At 43.8% G+C, this 19,170-nt stretch overlaps 1 pseudogene; it reads left to right on the top strand.

Annotated features, from left to right (window-relative positions):
- Positions 1-7,453: 7,453 nt before the first annotated feature.
- LOC114907874 lies at positions 7,454-9,154 on the top strand (annotated as a pseudogene).
- The last annotated feature ends 10,016 nt before the right edge of the window (positions 9,155-19,170 follow it).

The following is a 19,170-nucleotide window of genomic DNA, read 5'->3' as shown; positions in this document are numbered from 1 at the left end:
AAATTTTAATTAAATCCTATGAAATATTTTTATAAAAATAAAACTATTCAAGTATTAGATGCCTATTTAGTTGCCAGTGTAACTTCATGTGCCATATTTGTTATACATACATATGCATATATACAAATTGAAGAGTAATATTAATTGTTTAGTACAGGAACATGTTCCTCAGCCACTGTGGTCAACTGTGACCCTACTGGGAAAGGATACATCATTATGTAAGAAGGTACTACATTCATACTGACTGAGAGAAGGTTTGACAAGTTAATTGATTTGTCTTTTCTGTTACTTAATCACTATCACTGCTAAATTCTCCCTGCATCCCAAACAAGTGGCCATCTGCAGGGTCAGCAACAGCAAAACCTATGAATCTTCACAGCATTTGGTCACCATCACCTTTTGTTTCAATGATAAAGGACAAGAGGCAAGGAGACACATTTCCTTGCAACTTGAATAGTGTTAATTATAACAGCAGATGTTTAGACTTATGGTCATGCTGTGTCTAGTAGGCTGCCTTCTAAAATGGCTCCCAGTGATCTCCACCTTCTGATGGTTATGCCCATATGTAATCCCCTCCCCTTGAGTGTGGACTGAATCTAGTGACTTGCTTCTTTTTCTAGTTGAGGCGAGCGGGGACTATTCTTTGTTGTGGTGCACGAGCTTCTCACTGTGGTGGCTTCTCTTGTGTTGCGGAGCACGGGCTCTAGGCGCATGGGCTTCAGTAGTTGTGGCCCACAGGCTCTAGTTGTGGCTTGCAGGCTCTAGAGCACAGCCTCAGTAGTTGTGGCGCACAGGCTTAGTTGCTCCACAGCATGTGGGATCTTCCCAGACCAGGGCTTGAACCCGTGTCCCCTGCATTGGCAGGCAGATTCTTAACCACTGCGCCACCAGAGAAGTCCCCTAGTGACTTGCTTCTATTGAATAGAATTTGGCAAAGAGTGACAGGATGTCAATTCTGAGATTAAAAGTCATGACTTTTGTCTTGTAGGCACTCTATTGCTGGCTTTGAAGAAGCAAGCTGCCACTTTGGAGCGGCCCACATGGCAAGAAACTGAGGATGGCCTCTGGGAAATAGCCAAAAAGAGACTGATACCTTCAGTCCAACAACCTTTAAGGAACTGCATCCTGCCAGCAATCCACGGAGCAAGGTTAGAATCAGGTCTTTCCCCAACTGAGCCTTCAGATGAGACCACTGGCAACACCCTGATTGCAGCTTCATGGGAGACCCTGAAGCAGAGGATCCAGCTAAGCTTCTCCCAGGTTTCTGACTGACAGAAATCATGAAATAATGTGTGTTGTTTTGAGCTACTAGTTTGGGGGTAATTTTATATAACAAGAGATAATTAATACACTGTGCCAGAATTAAGTGTCAGATCCTTAGTAACAGAGATACCCCTATGTCCCTTCGAAATTGTTTGTGTGTGTTGACATGAGGTGTCGTCTTAAATGTGGGCTCAAGGCAGAGTCCCTTCTTGCCTGGGTGTACTAATAGTACCAGAACTAGTTCATTAGTCTTCAATTTTTTTGCTTGCATGTTCCCTAAAAACATTTTGGAAAACTATGTGACCTCCTGCATGTCTTTTACTTCATATCTAATTTATTTCCTTGTAAATTTAAATAACTACAAACAGTGTAAAAATTTTAGTATCTTATAAATATCAACATTTAAAAATAAGACTGTTTATATTACTGTTTTAAATGTAACCAATAGAACCTAAATGCCATAGCTTTTTTTTTTTTTTTTGGCTGTGCCATGAGGCATGTGGGATCTTAGTTCCCCAACCAGAGATTGAACCCGTGCCCCCTGCAGTGGAAGAGCAGAATCTTAACCACTGGACTGCCAGTGAAGTCCCAATGCCATAGCTTTTTGATATTCAACATCATCCTTTTGAAAAACATATGAATAGGGACTTCTCAGGTGGTCTAGTGGTTGAGACTTCGCCTTCCAATGCAAAGTTACAGGTTCAATTCCTGATCGGAGAGCTAGGATCTCACATGCCTCAGGCCAAAAAAACAAAAAACATAAAACAGAAGCAATACTGTAAAAAATTCAATAAAGACTTTAAAAAGAAATGGATGGTCCACATCCAAAAACAAAATCTTAAAAAAAATACCAGATAGAACATATGAATAAACTCTTCTTCAACAGCTGGACATTTTACATTATTTACTTTTTCCTTGAATTCATATTTCGTTCACTTCCACCACATAATTTTTTCTTAATGTATTTTATAGGTAAAAGTCTTGTATTTATCTTTCTATATTTCTCTGTAACAAAATATATTTTTTAAAATTAGTTCTTTTTAATTTCTTTTAACCATAATACTCTAAATGTTTAAACTTTTCTTTTGGATTGAACTATTAGCAACAAAGCAAATTGATCAAAATCACATAAATATATTATACATTTTGATAGCTATCAATAAACATATAAAATTTTATTCACAATGCGTCTTTTAATGGGTTTTTAGCTAGTTCTGTATTAAGGAAGAAGAAATCTGACTCCATATTAGATCTGTTCCTTTTACTTTTTTCTTTTATTTTAAAATTTTTATTTATTTATTTATTTTTGGCTGCAGTGGGTCTCTTGCTGCGCACAGGCTTTCTCTAATTGTGGTGAGCGGTGGCTTCTCGTTGCAGAGCACGAGCTCTAGGCACGTGGGCTTCAGTCGTTGCAGCATGCAGGCTCAGTAGTTGCGGCTCTTGGGCTCTAGAGCACAGGCTCAGTAGTTGTGGTGCCTGGGCTTAGTTGCTCCACAGAATGTGGGATTTTCCAGGACCAGGGTTCGAACCTGTGTACCCTGCATTGGCAGGCGGCTTCTTAACCAGTGCGCCACCAGGTAAGTCCTCGTTTTACTTTAATCTTTATGCTCTGTTGCCTGTGCTTAGTCATGCTGGCTCTGCACCTTTTGTAAAAGAATGTTGCCTATAGCTTCAAGTATACAGGATAGCCTGACCTTGACCTGACCTGAACACAGAATAATATTTGTCTCGTTGGAGGTTTAGAGGAACATCGTGACCTGTGAACTGACCTACCTGGACAGCTGCAAGAACAAACGATCCCACACCAAGAAGTTTGCAACAACTAACCACGCCACTCCCTCATCTTGCCTTTAAAAGGGCTTTGCTGGACTTCCCTGGCGGTCCAGTGGTAAAGACTCCACACTTGCTTCCACTATATGGGGCACGGGTTCAATACCTGGTCGGTGAACAAAGACCCCGCAAGCCCTACAGTGTGGCCAAAAAAAAAAAAGAAAGAAAGAAAAAGAAAAAGGCTTTGCTTGAAAGCCTTTGGGGAGTTTGGGCTTTTTAAGGCATGAGCCACCTGTCTCTTTGCCTGGCCCTGCAATAAACCTTTCTCTGCTCCAGACTCTGACAACAACAACGTTCTGGTATTGTTTGGCCTCACTGTGCCTCAGGGGGCTTGCTTTAGGTACCAGTTCATGTATCATTGAAACGTAAGAATAGCATACCTGGAATGAGACAACCTTCAGTAACAATTCTCTATTTTTCTTTTCATCAGAATAAAAGCTGAGAGTTCTTGTTCACATAAATAAGTAAATGGGAATGGAAATACTTTTATTATAGCAATGACACTCACTTCTTTGAACTCCTTCTGAATTATATGCCAAAAATCACATAATAAGCCATCATTAAATGTATTTTAATGATATTCAAGCTGAAAACTCAATTAGATTCTCTATTAATTTTGTTGAAAGCAACGAATTGAAAACCACCTGACTTGCTAAAGGATTCATTACTCAATTATTAGAGTCATTTACTTTCAAAAACAATATTTCAAATTAGGCTTCCCTGGTGGCGCAGTGGTTGAGAGTCTGCCTGCCGATGCAGGGGACATGGGTTCGTGCCCCGGTCCGGGAAGATCCCACATGCCATGGAGCGGCTGGGCCCATGAGCCATGGCCCCTGGGCCTGGCGCATCCGGAGCCTGTGCTCCACAACGGGAGAGGTCACAACAGTGAGAGGCCCGCGTACCGCAAAAAAAAAAAAAAAAAATTTCAAATTGTACTTTAGTTTAGCAACTCAGATGTTTTTATATTTCCCCATCTTGGGAGAATGGCAAATGGGCAACGGCCTTAAAGAGGAGGAGAGAAATGAAAATATGCACAAAAGTTCACAGGTAAATCAGTTTTAGGAAAAGGATATACAGAAATAGAGAATGTGAAAATGGATACATTCATAACTGGCCATGTCCTCCTGTCCCTTTGTAGGACTTTGTGTATTCCTTGGAGTCTGCACACTCCAGGGTGAAGACCACTGGACTAGGGACATGTAGTATGATTGTCAGCCAGCACAAGGTGTACTTGAGACTTAACCAAAAATTCAAAATGAGACCAGTCAGCATGGTACGTGTTTTCCTTTCCCTCCAGATATGTTCAGCCACGTGCAAGCAATGGCAGAGCTGGCAGAGAATTAGGACTTTGCCAAGAGTGCTGGGAAAGGATGAAGGAGCAAAGGAGTCAAGGCTGTATGCAAGGTAACATCAGGATTATTGGTGAAGTCCAGACAGGAAGATGAGTCCTAAAATTTCCAGTTCTTAAGGATGAACTCTCCCAGGGTAGCAAAATGAGAAAAGAAGGGGGTTCAAGCTTTGGACAGCTCCAATATTTAATGTCAGTGGGGCAGGAAGTAGATGGGCTCCAGGCTAGGCATTTACAACAGGCCTCCTGTTTGCATTTCCTGAAACAGGAGATAGGTGGGCTCCAGGATAGATATTTACAACCAGCCTCCTGTTTGCACTTCGAAATAGGAATAACAACAGAAACAGGGTGGGTACACTTTAAGATAACAGTCTTGGCGGGAACAGAGAGGGGCTAAACCCTGTTTGAGTAAAAGATCAAGAGGTCCTATATTTCCCATCTTTAGGGCAAAGGAGACACTGTACATGCACAGAAAGGCTCCTTGGGGGTCAAAAAGGAGGGGTCACCACCCCAGAATAGGTGATGCCAAGGGCCCCCATAGGCCTCTGGGCTGGAATCCATCTTGGAAAAAAGTTGTGCACACAAGTTGGGGAGGGTCCTAGGACAGGTCAGGTGTGGAAAAAGAAACCGGATAATTGGCCAAAGGTAAACAAAGACTGGGAAGAGCCACGCTGTATAAAGGATTTAACTGACTCTTTACTCCTCCTCATTAGGGAGAACGCCCACACCCTTTCTCTCTGGGTGTGTTATCTCTGCCTTGCTTCTGTCTTAACTAAACTGTTTCTCTGTGTGCTCTCCCACTTGTTGTGCTGTGTCTCTAATAATAAACTTCATACCTGTTTTTACAGTTTTTGTCTCCCTGAGAAATGCATTTTTCAGTGGAGGCAAGAGCCACAGAAAATTTACTTCTAGTCTCCAGCCCTTGCTGGTCTAGTGGCTAGGATTCCTGGTTTTCATCCAGGCTACCCAGGTTCAATTCCTCGGCAGGGAACTAAGATCTTGCTTCAAGCCACCACTCACTGCTGCTGCGTCTCCAAGATCACCAGGATAAAGAAGGCAATGGAGGTCAAGAGTGATCACAGAGGTGGATGTTAGAAAGTGTTGGGTCTTGGAGACCAAGGAAAGTGTCCCAAGAAAGTGGAAGTCCACTTATCTGGTGCTGGGGAAATCAAGTAAGAGGAGGTCTGGAAATTTATTGTATTTAGTTACATTCAAGTCATTGGGGGATTTAGGAGAGTAAGAGGCAGAAGCCCAACTGGAGTGGGTTGTGAAAAATGAGTGGGAGGTGGGGGATGGGAAAAGCCAATACTAACAATTCTTATTTGGAGGAGGACAATAGGATTATTCTTTATCCCTTTTATTGGTTTTCATTATAATGTTTACTGCAGTTTATTATATATATATATATATATATATATATATATATATATATATATATATACACACATATTATCTTCTCTTCTTTATCTGTGGGTCTCCTTTCTCAAAACTGGAATCATAGGCTTCCCTGGTGGCGCAATGGTTGAGAGTCCGCCTGCCGATGCAGGGGACACGGGTTTGTGCCCCGGTCTGGGAAGATCCCACATGCCGCGGAGCGGCTGGGCCCGTGAGCCATGGCAGCTGAGCCTGCGCATGCGGAGCCTGTGCTCCGCAACGGGAGAGGCCACAACAGTGAGAGGCCCACGTACCGCAAAAAAAAACAAAAAACAAAAAGAAACTGGAATCAAAGCTCTATGAGGCTGGCAACCAACACTGTCTTGTCCAGTCTGTGCAGTATACTGGACACTGGAAATATTTTTGAATCAATTGATGAAAAAACCAATGCTAAACAAAAGGTTTACAGAAGTAGTCCATCCCCAAACAAAGATATATCTTGATCCAAGGACAAATTTGTGCTTCATTTCTTTGAACTTGAAAGAAATTTTAAGCTCTTTTGGTTAAATCTTGAGAATTGGACATTCAAGTTCCTCTCACCTCGTGCCGCAAACCTCCCTGAAATGGGATAAGAAAGGCACAAAGAGAACAGGGGAAGAGACAATATCAGACAGGAGAAGACAACATCTTAATTGGAAAACTGGTGGAGCTGAGAGAAGAGTGATTACTGACCTTGTCAATCCGAAAAAGCAAAACCTAAGGGTGAGAGCAGGAGCTGTGGGCAACAAGAAGCAATTCCTGAGGCAGAACTTCGGGAAGATGTAGGAATTTCACAGCTCTAGTTTCCCGTGAAAGCAGAGGTGCAAGGAGAGGATGGATTAAAAGTTTTTGAAGAAGCTGAGATACCTGCAGTTAATTCCCCCCACAGTTGGTAACCAGGCAACTCCCAGGCCAGCACATCATGCTGAGAGAAGACTGCGGAAAGGCCAAACCAGACAGATTCTGGCCTTGGGGACACCAAGTCCAAATGAGCAGAGAGCAGGCTCCATACTGAACACAGGGGCCTTTAGTGAAGACCTATATCCCAAGCAGTGAACCACCAGCCCCCTTTCCCCATTTGGTTCCCAGAAGACTGACAATCCACTCTCACCCCCCAGGAGGCAACTGACTCCCTCAAGAAAAAATACCCACAGGTATTGACGTTTGAATGTGATTCAAAAAATTTGCCATTCTGCGTGCAGGAAAGCGCGGAGTCCTAACCACTGTCCTGCCAGGGAATTTCCATGCTTCAAAAATTTAAAAGTCTGGATTCCCACTCAATTACCTTAAGGCCACTAGTTCCCACCTAGGTTCCAGAGTGGCCCACCAGCTTGTGGGTGTCTTGCTTTTAAATAGGAGTGCTCAGGTCAGGACTGTATACTGTATTTGAGGGAGACTTTGGACATGAACAAAAAATCAAAATAAAAAGTTAAAAAGAGGCCAGTGGGCGGCGCCGGCGAGAGCTGACCCGTCGCAAGATGGCGGCAGCCATGTGGGCCGCAGGCCCCGGGCCGGTTTACATTCGGGCGGCCCGCGGTGGCGGCTGGCCCGTGGTCTCTCCTCGTGGTCACTCCCTCCACCTCTCCCGCCTTGCCCGGGATGGATCTGCCCGTGGGCCTGGGCACGGCGGAGCCCAGCAACGTCCAGGTCTTCCTGACCAAGTTGTGGACCTTCGTGAGCAACGAAGACACGGACGTTCTGGAGCCCGAGCAGGAGCAGCGTCCACGTGCTCAACCAGGGCCCGTCTGCCAAGGAGGTGCCACCTAAGTCCTCCAAGCACAGCAGCACGGCCAGCTTCGTGGGGCAGCTCAACATGTGTGGCTTCCGGAAGGTGGTCCGCATTGAGCAGGGCAGCCTGGTCAAGCCAGAGGGGGACGACACCGAGTTCCAGCACCCGTGCTTCCTGCGCGGCCAGGAGCAGCCCCTGGTCAAGAGGAAAGTGACCAGCGTGTCCACTCTGCGGAGCGAGGACATAAAGATTCCCCAGGACAGGGTCACCAAGCTGCTGACCGACGTGCAGCAGATGAGGGGGAAGCAGGAGAGCATGGATTCCAAACTGCTGACCGTGAAGCAAGAAAACAAGGCCCTGTGGCGGAAGGTGGCTGGCCTGCAGCGGAAGCAGAAAGTCGTCAACAAGCTCATCCAGTTCCTCATCTCGCTGGTGCAGTGGAACTAGATCCTGGGGGTGAAGAGAAAGATCCCCCTGATGCTGTACGACAGCTATTCCATGCCCAGTACTCCCTGGAGCACATCCACAGCCTGGGCCCCTACTCGGCTCCGGCATGGCCTACAGCGGCTGCAGCTTCTGTTCCCCAGATGCTGTTGCCGGCTCGGCACCCTTCATCTCTGACATCACTGAGCTACCCCAGTAGCCCCTTGGCCTCTCCAGGAAGGAGCATAGACGACTAGAGGCCCCTGTCCAGTAGGACCCTGGTTCGAGTCAAGGAGCAGCCCCCCCAGCCCACCTCGGAGCCCCCGGGCAGAGGATGCTGGTCCCGGGCACCCGTCCACCATGGTGGATACGCCCCTGTCCCCAACCACCCTCATTGACTCCATCCTGTGGGAGAGCCTGCGCCGGCTGCCTCGGCCACACCCTTCACAGACGCGGGGGCGGAAGGGGGTGACCCCTCTCGCCCCTGCCCGCCTCGGCCCCACACCCCATCCCTCCCAGAAGTGCCTCAGCATAGCCCGCCTGGACAATTTGACTCGCGCTCCACAGATGTCTGGGGTCGCCCGCTTCTTCCCCTGCCCCTCCTCCTCTCTGTGTGTTTGAGTCCAGCCAGGGGACCCAGCTCAGGGACCACTTGGACGCCATGGACTCCAACCTGGGCGACCTGCAGACCAAGCCGACTAGCCACGGCTTCAGCGTGGACACCAGTGCCCTGCCGGACCTGTTCGGCCCCTCGGTGACATTGCCTGACAGGAGTCTGCCTGACCTTGACAGCAGCCTGGCCCGCGAGACCCCCAGGCCTCGCGAGGCAGAGAGCAGCAGCCCTGACTTGGGGAAGCAGCTCCTGCTGGACGCGGGCTCCGTGGATGTGCGGGGCAGCGGTATGCCGGTGCTCTTTTTTTTTTTTTTTTTTTTGCCGTACGCGGGCCTCTCACTGTTGTGGCCTCTCCCGTTGCGGAGCACAGGCTCCGGACGCGCAGGCTCAGCGGCCATGGCTCACGGGCCGAGCCGCTCCGCGGCATGTGGGATCTTCCCGGACCTCGCAGGAGGACGACCATGCCGACGACCCCACCATCTCCCTGCTGATGGGCTCTGAGCCCCCCAAAGCCAGGGACCCCACTGTCTCCTAGAGGCCCATGTCTGGGCATGGCCCCCCAGACCAAGGGTCCGGCCCCGTGTGCCAAGGTTTGCTTGGGGCTTCATAGCCACACTTGGACTGACTAGTACACGGGTGTTCATAGAACTATATTTTGGATTTTTACATGAGAAACCCCCTTTCCCCTTCCATAGAGATATACAGATACATACGAGAACGGACGGGTGGATGGACAGACGGACAAGACAGGCAGAGATCTAAGAACAACGGGCTCTGTCTGTGGCAAAAAACAAACAACAACAAAATACAGAGCAAACAGAGGCAGAGAGAAGACGGGAATGTCACATAAACTGTAACAAACTTCCTCATAGATAAGCTAGAGTATCTCTGAAAGAAGAACAGGATGCTGTGAAACACCAGCAAGGAGGTGCTGTAAGATGATCAACAGTATATGAGAAATAAAACCTTAAGGCCCATTTTAAGATCCAGACTCTTCTTCTTATGAGGGAAAGAAGCTACTGGTATTTAAAAAACAACAGTTGGCATTATTATCCTTAGCTCAACCAACCAAAAATGGTATGTATCTTCTTTTTCTGTCTTGAAAATGAAGGGAGTCTCTAAAGAAAGAAATGTATCTTACTCTGAGAAATTACTGTTTGTTCTGGTTATTTAGGAATTGTATTGGTTTGACACTGCAATTAATTCACAAAGGAATTCTTCCTATTGAATAGATAACATACTGCAAAATCCCAAAGGGAGAAAGGTGCATCGCTTGTTTTCTCGTGTCCTGCAGCCACCCAGTTCACCTCTCAGGAGCCAAACTCTTTCACTGGTTTCTCCTGCATCTTTCCAGATAGAGGCAATTTACTGTGAAGCCAACTATGCTTCTGCATCAGCGTCCTTTGCTTGCTTAGGACCCTCCCCAGGCCTTATACCGAATTTTGTATTTGTACTTTTTGTATTCTTTTTCTTAAAAAGGGCCACCAGAATTGTAGAAGTTTCAGAGCCCTTCAAACCTGAATCTGCTAGCTTCCAGAGACGGTGTCTTCATATGCAAGCATGTATTTGCATATATTCTATAAAAATACGTAAACAGTAGTATATCATATTCATTGTTCTCTGCCTTGCTTTTTTACACTTCATATCTTGAAATCAGTATTTACAAGAGTTGCCTCCTTTTTAACCATTGTGTTACATTCTATTGTAGGGATAATGGTACTTTTATGTAAACATTCATCTATTGATGAATAATTGAGTTATTTCCACTATTCTGCCAATACACACGGTGCTGCAATGAATAACCTTGTATGTAATTCACAGAGTGACCATACCTGCAGGTGTCTGGGGTAGTCCTTACTTGTAACAGTGCTCCCTTAGATTCTCAAAAATGTCCAGTGTAGATGTATATTCTTTGAAGGAGAATCACTAGATTAAAGAATATGTAAATATTTAACTTCAGTAGATATTATAAAATTGCTGTCTGTAGAGGTTGCACCGGTGCACCCTCCCATCAGCGTGTGGACAGTACTAATTTCGTTCCCTGGCCCCTGCCAAATGAGAGTGTTATCAAACTTCTATATCTGTATCTATATGATGGGCAAGAAATAGTGTGTCATTGTTATTTTAATTTACTTCTAAAAGTTAGTGAAATTAAGTGTATTTCTATTTTAGTCAAGTGGTTGAAAATCTATTTGAATTTCCTTTCCTATAAATAATCTATGTCTTTGCTCATTTTCTATTGGTTGTCAATATTTTTCTTATTGATTTGAAAGAGATTTTTATATGTTGGGGAGTGCTGCCTGTTATTTAGAAATAACTTCGGGAAAGTAAAGGCTGGAGGTAAATATACACATACTTTATTTTAAACCATGCTTTTCAAACTGGTTTACACACATCCCAGGAAATACTTGTCAGTGTGGCAGGGAACAGAGTAGATGGTGTTTAATAGCATCAGCTCTGGAGCCAGACTGCCGTGTTCATGTTCCAGTTCTGCCTCTTGCTAACTAAGTAACTTTGGACAAATCTTTTAAATTTCATTGACTCAATTAACTATCCATAAAGTAGATAATAATCTCTACTTCACAAAGTTGGAGTTAAAGAGCCTATGCCAAGAAAAGATAGCTTGGAAAACCAAAATAAACAATAATTCTGGTTCTGTTATTTGGCTTTTTAAAAAGAATCATAAGGGGCTTTCCTGGTGGCGCAGTGGTTGAGAATCTGCCTGCTAATGCAGGGGACACAGGTTCGAGCCCTGGTCTGGGAAGATCCCACATGCCGCGGAGCAACTAGGCCTGTGAGCCACAACTACTCAGCCTGCGCGTCTGGAGCCTGTGCTCCGCAACGAGAGAGGCCACGACAGTGAGAGGCCTGCACACCGCGATGAAGAGTGGCCCCCACTTGCCACAACTAGAGAAAGCCCTTGCACAGAAACGAAGACCCAACACAGCCATAAATAAATAAATTAATTAATTAAAGTACCCTTAATTTAAAAACAAAAATCATAAGGACACACACAAAATTAAGGCAAAGTGATAAGAGTATGCCATGCAAATTTTGAACAAGAATCCAACTGGCACAGATAACTTCTTAACAGACTGTATCAGTTAGCTAATTGCTGTTTTTATTTATTTATTTTTGGTTTTTATTTATTTATTTATTTATGGCTGCGTTGGGTCTTCGTTGCTGCGGGCTTTCTCTAGTTGCGGCGAGCAGGCGCTACTCTTCGTTGCGGCGCGGGCGCACGGGCTCTAGAGCTCAGGCTCAGTAGTTGTGGAGCACGGGCTTAGTTGCTCCGCGGCATGTGGGATCTTCCAGGACCAGGGATCGAACCCGTGTCCCCTGCATTGGCAGGCGGGTTCCTAACCAGTGCACCACCAGGGAAGCCCCAGTTTCTTGATGGTGTTTTTTGGCCCTGCTGCATGGCTTGTGGGATCCTAGCTCCCCGACCAGGGATCGTACCCGGGCCCACATCAGTGAAAGTGCTGAGTCTTTAACAACTGGACCACCAGGGAATTCCCTGAGCACACTCCTCTTTGTTAGATAGGATGCTGCCCAATTCATGAATCATTGAATAAAGCCAATTAGATCTTCAAATTCTCTCTGTTCAGTTTGTTTTCTAACACTGTGTATCTCACTATCCCAATATTTTGTGTCTTAACCATTTAATTAACTCACCCTTCTGTGGGTTGGCAGCATGGGCTGGTCTCCTGTATGGATTTCTTGTAATCTCAGCAAAACTCACTCATATGTTTGTGATCAGCAGCTGGTCAGTTGGACAGCTCTGCTTCTGAAGGTTGCCTGGGTGTTGCTGCGGTGATAAGAGGTGCCTGGGCCACAGGTCTTGTCATCCAGAAGACTAGCCTGAGGTTGTTGGCTGGCGGGGTTTCGGGATTGAGAGCAGAAGTGTACAGGGCTTTCTGAGGCCTTGGCTGGCACAAGGTTGCTTCCACCTGGTTTTATTGACCTAAGCCAGTCACAAGGCCAATCCAGATTCCAGCAGTGCGGCAACAAGCTCCACCTTTTGATGGAGTAGCTGCCAAGAGCACATTGCAAAGAGCTCAGATAACAGGAAGTGGGGAGAATTGCAGCCAATTCCACACCTAGATAAATTTGAAGTTTGGGATACAGAGTGCAGGTGAGAGATAGCCAGCAGTTATGGGGCTATACAAACCCACAAACATCCCACAGAGCAAAAGTCAATCTGAACATCTGTCACAGCCAGAGGAAACCAAAACCACTTCTGGTCTGTGCTGGTTAAGTAAAGCATTTCCTCCCCTGTATCTGGCACTGATGGGTATGGTGGGATGCTGCGGGAGTCTGGAAAGAAATTCACAAAGAAGAATCCGGCCACACTGTCTTTTGTTCCCCAGCACAACTTTCCAAGTCAAGCCAGTGATAGCTGGCCGAGGGAAGAAACTTAATTTAAAATGAAGTGTGGAGGACTTTTTATAGAGAGATTGAGCAGATTCGCTTTGTGGTCTTCCTGAGTATTGTTCAAAGGCAGAGAAAGAGCTAGCTCCACAGGGCAGGTTACCAGGGACAATGGGGGAAAAGGATAAAGCTATTATCTGATTACAACCTACAAGCCCACAGACTCAATGTACTGTTACAGAGATAAAAAAATTATAGATTGTAGTAAGTGATATAAAGGAAATAAACAGCGTGAGAGAGAATTAGAGCTATAGAGAGAGGGGAGGCATTGGGTTTCTTGATAGAGTGGCCTGGAAATGACTCCCTGGGGCGACTTGAAGTCGGAGAATGAACTGTCCCAGTGTTTCAGGCAGAGGGACTGGCTAGTGTCAAGTCGCAAGACAGGGAAGACCTTGGCACGTTCTCGGGCAATGACTTGCTTTTTCTTTTTTAACTACAATTTATGGGATAAAAAACATTTTATTACTGCAATCCAGAACACATGCATCCAAAACAAAAATTTCATGAAATTTTCCTTCTACATAAAGTGCTAAAATGCACTCTTGTATTTTCTTTTACTTCAGGTTCATTGAGACATAATTTACATACAGTAAAATCCACCCTTGTTAGGTGTACAGTTCCACGTGTTTTGACAAATGTATTCAGTCGCAGACATCACCACAATCAAGATATAGGACATTTCCATCCACCTCAAAATTCCCTCAGGCTCCTTTGTAGTCAGTCGCCTCCCCCAACATGAAGCCACTAGCAAGCGCTGATCTGATTTCTGCTCCTACAGATTTTAAAAATAGTTTTTCTTAGTATCTGTCTATAGGTTTATTGATTTTAATGATCTTTTCAAATAACCTGCTTTTGGTATCATTGATTTTTCTCTATTTTTCTGTTCTCAATTTCATTGATTTGTGCTCTAATCTTCCTTATTTCTTACTTACTCACTTTTTTATTTTTTTGCGGTACGCGGGCCTCTCACTGCTGTGGCCCCTCCCGTCGCGGAGCACAGGCTCCGGACGCGCGGGCTCAGCGGCCATGGCTCACGGGCCCAGCCGCTCCGCGGCATGGGGGATATTCCCGGACCGGGGCACGTAACCGTGTCCCCTGCATCGGCAGGCGGACTCTCAACCACGGAGCCACCAGGGAAGCCCCCTTACACTTTGAATTTAATTTGCTCTTCTTTTTTCTGGCTTCTTAAGATGGAACATAGATTAATAATTTGAAACTTTTTTTGTTTTCTAGTTTAATGTTTAAATTTCCATTTAGGCACCACTTTGGCTGTGTCCCACAAATTTTGATATGTTATTTTTCCATTTTTATTCAATTCAAAATATTTTCTAGTTTCCCTTGTGACTTCCTCTTTGACCCATGGGTAATTTAGAAGTGTGTTGTTTAACCTGCAAATATTTGGGAGATTTTCCAGATATCATTCTAATTTAATTCAGTTGTGGTCAGAGAACATACTTTTTATGATTTCAGTTATTTAAAATTCGTTGAGTCTTGTTTTATGGTCCAGACTATTATCTATCTTGATGAACGCTCCATGTGCCCTTGGAAAGAATGTTGTTCTTCTGTTGTTGGGTGGAATGTTCTATAAATGTCAGTTAGGTCAAATCTGTTGATAGTGTGTTCAGATCTTTTTACCTTTGCTGATTTTCTGTCTACTTGTTTCATCAATTACTGAGACAGGAGTATTGAAGCCTCCAGCTGTAACTGTGGATTTATCTATTTTGACTTTCAGTTCTATAAGTTTTGCTATATGTATTTTGGAGCTGTGTTCAATGCATGAACATTTAGGACTATTATGTCTTCTTCATGAATTTTTGTTTGTTTTTGAGATTTTTTTAACTTTTTTTTTATTGGAGTATAATTGCTTTACAATGTTGTGTTAGTTTGTGCTGTACAATGAAGTGAATCAGCTATATGTATACATATATCCCCTCCCGCTTGGACTTGCCTCCCATCCCCCAATCCTGCCCATCTAGGTTATCCCAGAGTGCCGAGCTGAGCTCCCTGCTATTCCACAGGTTCTCCCTAGCTATCTACTTTACACATGGTAGTATATTTGTGTCAAACCTAATTTCCCAATTCATCCCACCTTCCACTTCTGCCCCTGTGTCCATAAGTCTGTTCTCTACATCTGCGTCTCTATTCTTGCCCTGGAAATAGGTTCATCTGTACTATTTTTCTAGATTCCACAAAAATGCATTAATATACGATATTTGTTTTTCTCTTTCTGACTTACTTCACTCTGTATGACAGACTCTAGGTCCATCCACATCTCTACAAATTACCCAATTTTGTTACTTTTTATGGCTGCATAATATTCTGTTATGTATATGTACATCTTCTTTATCCATTCATCTGTTGATAGACATTTAGGTTGTTTCCATGACCTGGCTATTGTAAATAGTGCTGCAGTGAACATTGGGGTACGTGTGTCTTTTTGAATTATGGTTTTCTCAGGGTATATGCCCAGCAGTGGGATTGCTGGGTCATATAGTAGTTCTATTTTTAGTTTTTTAAGGAACCTCCATACTGTTCTCCACAGTGGCTGTATCAATTTTACAGTCCTACCAACAGTGTAAGAGGGTTTCCTTTTCTCTGGGTTGCTTGGTACAATTTAAATTTTCTTAAATTTTCTGAGGCTTGATCTGTGACCCAAGATGGATCTATCTTGGAGAATGTTTTGTGTGCACTTGAGAAGAAAGTGTAATCTGCTGCTTTCGGGTGGAATGTCCTATAAATATCAATTAAATCTATCTGGTCTATTGTGTCATTTAAAGCTTGTGTTTCCTTATTTATTTTCTGCCTGGATGATCTGTCCATCGGTGTAAATGGGGTGTTAAATCCCCCACTATTACTGTGTTACTGTGTATTTCCCCTTTTATGGATGTTACCATTTGCCTTATGTACTGAGGTGCTCCTATGTTGGGTGCATAAATATTTATAATTATGATACCTTCTTCTTGGGTTGATCCCTTGGTCATTATGTAGTGTCCTTCCTTATCTCTTGTAACAGTCTTTAAAGTCTACTTTATCTAATATGAGTATTGCTACTCCAGCTTTCTTTTGATTTCCATTTGCATGGAATATCTTTTTCCATCCCCTCATTTTCAGTCTGCATGTGTCGCTAGGTCTGAAGTGGGTCTCTTGTAGACAGCATATATACGGGTCTTGTTTTTGTATCCATTCAGCCAGCTTGTGTCTTTTGTTTGGAGCATTTAATCCATTTACATTCAAGGTAATTATTGATATGTATATTCCTATTACCATTTTCTTAACTGTTTTGGGTTTGTTTTTGTGGGTCTTTTTCCTGTCTTGTGTTTTCCACCTAGAGAAGTTCCTCTAGCATTTATTGTAAGGCTGGTTTGGTGGTGCTGAATTCTCCTAGCTTTTGCTTGTCTGTAAAGCTTTTGATTTCTCCCGTGAATCTGAATGAGATCCTTGCTGGGTAGAGTAATCTTGGTTGTAAGTTTTTCCCTTTCATCATTTTAAATATGTCCTGCCACTCCACTCTGCCTGCAGAGTTTCTGCTGAAAAATCAGCTGATAACCTTACGGGGATTCCCTTGCATGTTATTTGTTGCTTTTCCCTTGCTGCTTTTGATACTTTTTTCTTTGAATTTAATTTCTGTTAATTTGATTAATATGTGTCTTGGTGTGTTTCTCCTAGGGTTTATCCTATATGGGACTCTAGCTTCCTGGACTTGGGTGGCTATTTCCTTTCCCACATTAGGGGAGTTTTCAACTATAATCTCTTCAGATATTTTTTCAGACCCTTTCTCTTTCTCTTCTTCTGGGACCCCTATAATTCGAATGTTTGTGCATTTAATATTGTCCCAGAGGTCTCTGAGACTGTCCTCAATTCTTTTTATTCTTTTTTCTTTATTCTGCTCTTCAGCAGTTATTTCCACCATTCTATCTTTGAGGTCACTTATTTGTTCTTCTGCCTCAGTTACTCTGCTATTGATTCCTTCTAGAGTATTTTTAATTTCAGTTATTGTGTTGTTCATCACTGTTCTTTAGTTCTTCTAGGTCTTTGTTAAACACTTCTTGTATTTTCTCAATCCATGCCTCCATTCTATTTCTGAGATTTTGGATCATCTTTACTATCATTACTCAGAATTCTTTTTCAGGTAGGTTGCCTATTTCCTCATCATTTACTTGGTCTTGTAGGTTTTTACCTTGCTCCTTCTTCTGTAACATATTTTTTAGTGGTCTCATTTTTTTGATGGGTGGGGCTGTATTCCTGTCTTACTGGTTGTTTGGCCTGAGGCATCCAGGACTGGAGTTTGCAGGCAGTTAGGTAGAACCGGGTCTTGGTGCCGAGGTGAGGACCTCCGGGAGACCTCACTCCAGTTAATATTCCCTGGGGTCTGAGGTTCTCTGTTAGTCTAGCAGTCTGGACTCGGTGCTCCCACCACAGGAGCTCAAGCCTGACCTCCCAGCCTGGGAGCCAAGATCCTGCAAGCTGTGAGGCACAGCAGAAAAAAAAAAAAGGCAGAACAATAACAAAGAATAAAAAATTTTTAAAAATTAGAAAATTAAGGACTTCCCTGGTGGTGCAGTGGTTAAGAATCCACCTGCCAATGCAGGGGACACAGGTTCGATCCCGGTCTGGGAAGATCCCACATGCTGTGGAGCAGCTAAGCCCATGTGCCACAACTACTGAGCCTGCGCTCTAGAGCCTGCGAGCCACAGCTACTGAGCCCGCATGCCACAACACTGAAGCCCACGTGCTGCAGCTACTGAAGTCTGCGTGCCTAGAGCCCGTGCTCCACAACAAGAGAAGCCACCGCAAGGAGAAGCCCACGCACTGCAATGAAGAGTAGCCCCCGATCGCTGCAATTAGAGAAAGCCCACATGCTGCAACGAAGACCCAACGCAGCCAATAAATAAATAAATAAATAAATAAAATTTTTAAAAAGGCTTTAAAAAAAGAGTAAACTGCTGATCCCTACTTTTATCTCCTCTCCTGTTTAGAGGTCCCAACCTTATTTCACTTAGCTATTTATTTTGCTATTAATTTCATACTTTTATTATTTTTTAATCAAAGTTATTCATGCATATAGTCTAAAGATTCAAATAGTTGGGAAAAAACATATCTTCTCCCACCCATCTGCCCATTTCTCCAGTCCAACATAGCCCATTTTTAAAAAACTGTTTATTTATTTATTTATTGAATTATAATTGACATATAATATCAGTTTCAGGCATACAACATAGTGATTTGATATTTTTATACATTATGAAATGATCTCCATGATAAGTCTAGTTCTCATCTGTCACTATACAGAGTTAGTACATTATAGCTCATTTTGCTCAGATGGATATTCATCATTAACCTATTATGACTGCACAAACATTACTCACTGAATAAACTCTCATTTTCCCTTGACCTAATAATTACCTTTTTGTTTATTGTTTCTATGTTCTTACCATTAATTCAACCCCCACATATCTTCCAGTATGTATTTCTTCTCAATTTGTTCAAACACATCAAGTAGTCTACCACATCTTCTGAATGAAATTCCCTCTCGAAGCCTCTGATCAGCTCCAATGGGAAGTGGCTGCCCTCCAGTCCTGCTGAACAGCTCTGGTGTTTGGGGTCTCCCTTCACTGTCCCCTAGGAATTTTCCTCCTCCCTTGTGTTTGACCTCCTGGTTCATACATATCAAGCCTTCTTCTTTTTTGTTTATCTCCTAGTTGTGGTGGAGCACATCCTGTAAAAGTTTCCAGAGCAAAGGTGCACAAGAAGTAAATGCTTTGAGACTTTGTATGTCTGGAAATGTATTTATCCTATTCATACACTGATCAGTAGTTTGGTTTGGTACTGAATCTTAGACTGGAAAAAAATTTCCTAAGAAATTTGAAGGCATTGCTCCACTGTGTTCTTGCTTTCAACGGGTGGCATTCTTGCTCTTGATTCTTTGTATAAAATCTTTTTTAGGGGACTTCCCTGGAGGTCCAGGGGTTGAGACTCTGTGCTTCCACTGCAGGGGGCGCAGGTTTGATCCCTGCTTGGGAAACTAGGATCCCTCATGCCACATGGTACAGCCAAACCAAACCAAACAAAACCTGTTTTATCTTCCTTTAGGAGTTGTTAGGATCTTCTCTTTTTCCTCAC

Source organism: Monodon monoceros, unplaced genomic scaffold (assembly GCF_005190385.1).
Source record: "Monodon monoceros isolate NGI ecotype Baffin Bay Population unplaced genomic scaffold, NGI_Narwhal_1 Super_Scaffold_3, whole genome shotgun sequence".
NCBI classification, from domain to species: Eukaryota; Metazoa; Chordata; class Mammalia; order Artiodactyla; family Monodontidae; genus Monodon; species Monodon monoceros.
The sequence above is the reverse complement of the archived record's forward strand: the minus strand, read 5'-3'. Positions and strand labels throughout refer to the sequence as shown.